The sequence below is a fragment of the Mus caroli genome, chromosome 1, assembly GCF_900094665.2.
Source record: "Mus caroli chromosome 1, CAROLI_EIJ_v1.1, whole genome shotgun sequence".
Classification (NCBI taxonomy): domain Eukaryota; kingdom Metazoa; phylum Chordata; class Mammalia; order Rodentia; family Muridae; genus Mus; species Mus caroli.
Window position 1 is genome coordinate 152,394,965 of NC_034570.1, and position 3,769 is coordinate 152,398,733.

The following is a 3,769-nucleotide window of genomic DNA, read 5'->3' on the forward strand; positions in this document are numbered from 1 at the left end:
GCCTTGGCTATCCTGGAACTCACTCTGTAGACCAGGCTCACCTCGAACTCAGAAATCCGCCTGCCTCTGCCTCCCGAGTGCTGGGATTAAAGGCATACGCCACCACTGCCTGGCAAGTACGAAACTCTTAATGAGGCTTTGCTTGCTTGACTCCCACAATGCTTTCTGGGTCCCTAGAATACAGTGTTTAATTTAGAGGCACTTCAAAATGCCTGGAATTGTAGTTCGACACCAGATATACTTTCTGTATCCCTGAAACCTGAGTATACTCCATTTGTGAGGACAAGCCTGACCCGAAGGCCCTTCTTGCTGTGTGACTGCCCCGCTCCAGGGTTCACCTACCCACAAGCAGGGAAGATTCCAGCCTTTTAACCAAGGCACAGCATTGGACCTTTATGGATTATTATGAGTAGATATTTTAATGCCATATGCCATTTCCAGGGTGATTTGTGTTAACCATTTAGTCCATCCTAGCCAACAGTGGTTGAGGGTGAGTGCTTCAAAATATACACAGATGAGCTTCTGCAAAGCCAGGGTGCTTACATAGTCATCTCACTAACTACTCCTGAGTCCCATGTGCCACTATGGAAATAAAAAGGAATGCAAAATAGCCTATCCTAAAGGAGTTGATTCAGAAAACCATTAATGAAGTCTTATCTGAAGCTCCTTAATCATAAAATAGCTACAAAGATCATGGGCAGTCAAGACATCACACAGTTCTGAAGTTTGTGTCCTACTATGTGCTCCACGCTTGAAATGTACAAGAAGAGCTGCTTATCTTTCCTTTCCCAGCATCTGACAAACATGGGACATCAGTCCCTGAGGAGACAAGAAGGTGGCTGCCAGAGGCTGGGTCCCATGGTTCTATCATTGACCATTGAGTACTTCTAAGGTGTGCTCTACATCAGCCTCTACAGGAGGCAGAGGGACAAATCCTTGGATTCGGGTTAAAGTTGGGAAGTACCCATGCGCCAGGAACTATTATTATAAGACTTTGAGTGAAAAAAGAAAAAAGAAAAACACTCTAAGAAACCAACAGGCTAGTAGTATTAGGTTAGAGAGAAAAGGGCTGAAACCTAGAGGACTGGGCAAAGTTGGGAGCTAAAGAAACATTTCATGGAAGAGTTCATATGTGAGGTGGTGCTTATTAAAATCATCTCACCAGGTGTGGTGGCACATGTCTTAAATTCTAGCACATGGAAAGCAAAGGATCTCTGAGTTTGAGGCCAGCCTGGTCTTAACATAGTGAGTTTCAGGACAGCTAGGATCACATAGAGAGACCCTGTTTCAAAAACAGAAAATCGTCATCTCTAAAAGCTTAAACAACCACCACTGCTGCCACCACCACCACCACCACCACCACCACCACCACAAACCTTTGACTCAATACATTGAAAAGACCATAGGAAGAAAAACAAATTGAACAGAAGTTGTAAATCTGGTAAGTGGTATTTGAGTATCCCTGACAGCCTGGCTTGGCCTGCTCACTTGACTATGCTGTGCTACCTGCAACTCTTCTCTCCTAAGGGAAGGCACATAAAGATACCTTTTGACCATTAATTCTTTCGCAGCCACCCACCCTTTCAGGCCACAGACTTCCCAGGCAGCTAGGCAACTGTGGCCCGAGGCAACAGCTGTCCTAGAACAGAATTCAACCAAGCCTGGCCACTTTCTTTTAGAGGGACTCAGAGCAGCTTAAAAGTCAAGGTTTCCAGGGTTGAGAGAGATAAAAGGCAAATCTGCCCACAACCCTCTGTGGTCTGTTTCAAACGCTCAAGCTTTCCAGCACACAGTGGAACATGTGCGTACTCCACAGAACAACAGAAATTCAGCTTCATCTTGTTCCATGGAGTGGCACCACACAAGGCCACAGAGGCTCAGCCTCCAGTCTTCTTGAACACCTAGCTAGTCCCCAGGCATCTCAGACTATTAGGGAGGCTTAACTTGTGGCCATACAGGCAGCCAGAATCAGACCAAGCCACAGTGTGCAGGCAAGACACTGAACAGAGACAGAGCTGTACAGGGAGAAGTTTTTATACTTTCCTGTTGCGGTAAAAATGCATCCTGTTTGTCTAAGTTGATAGGTATACGTGCACATAATGAAGTCCCGATGTTTAGACAAATTGGCCACATGCTTAACATGTTTGTGTGCATGGTTTATATATATGATCATGCATCTGATTATCTCACAACCAGGTGGCAGTACCGTAGGCTCCTCTGATGTGCTAGAAATAGGATTTCAGTCTCACGAGGAACCTTCCCTAAAAGGAGGGGCATTCACAGTGGCTGCTGAATTGGGTTCCCAAATCACGAAATGTGCAGTGTTGAAACCACAGAAGGAGACATGGAAGAATACAAGTCAGTAGAGTTTCTCTCCAAGGTAAGCAGCTCCCTTCCTGCACATCTTTAGAAAGAAGATGCCCTTTCGATCAAGGAAGACAGAAAAGGAGATGCTGATGCCTTTAAGTTACTCTCACCTCAATAGAATGTAAGCATTAACTTTTAAAAAGTTATATCCATGGGGAACCACCCATATGTAGGAACAGGCACTTGGAAGCAAGAAGAGGGGCTCACCAGTTCTGCATTGGCAAGATGGAGGCTGAAGACAGAACACATTTCAGTGGATGGGATAGTCAAGCTACTGGAGGGTCATTTTCAGTAAAGGGTCATTCAAGGTAGTCAAAGAGAATGGCAAAGCTGAAAGAAATGTTGGGCTATTTACCACACCGGAACCTGCCCATCCTTAATTTCTCCATGGTATTTGGTGTCATCTGACACTGTAATTTTGTTGGCTGTCTTCCTAAGTAGAATATAAGCTCTCTGATGGCAAAGACTGTTTTATTCTATGCTGGATCTACACACCTAAAACATTGCTTGTCCCATAGGAAGAATCCGTAATCACTTGCAGAATCCGTACACATGAAGAGTGAATGAACCCAAGTGAGCAGGTGAGGTAGCTGCCACAGGTCACACGGAGCCTTGTGTGCTGTGTTGAGTGTGGACATGGAAAGCAGTGTTTACAAGCTGTCAACCCATGCGCCAGTCGTGGGGTGTTTTGTTTGACCAATATCATATTTCCAAACTAGAATATTTTATATAAAAACCTAGATTGATGAGTCTCCCTTAAAAATTCTGAGGATGTAGTGTTATGGAGCTGGTAGCCTTGAAGGTAATATCCTGGGATGAGATGCCAATGTCTCATGAATAGAGCCTGTGCTCTCCAGTCACCATCGCCTGCCCTCGTCTGGATCGCCTTGCTTCAGGTTGTCCTTATACACACATCACTTTCTCATTCCTGGTGGACAAAGAGAGCTTGCAACTTCAGGCTTGGATTTAGAACATGAGGTTTGAAAATTCCACCATAATCATGAGTCTCTGAAATGAGCTCCTGGTGAGCCATGCCTCCAGTATTTACAGAATCTAAAGGGTTCCTGTGCAATCGACAAGACTGCAAGACAAGTCATATGACCAGTTCCTGAGACTCCAACCTCTACAGGAGACTCCTGACTGTGCTATGGCCTCCATGCTGTGAGGAGGCCCAATCTAACACTGAAGAGACCACACAGAGGATAAGTGAGATGCCCTGGCAGACCCCGAGTGTTCTTCCATTCCATACGATGCTAGATGTGTGAAGGCCATATTTACACTGGGCCCAGTTAGCTCCCAAGAGAGAAATCTACCTGATTATAATACACAGGGATATGTGAGAAATCTTTTTGTTTGTTTTTGTTTTTGTTTTTGAGACAAGGTTTCTCTGTATAGCCCTGGC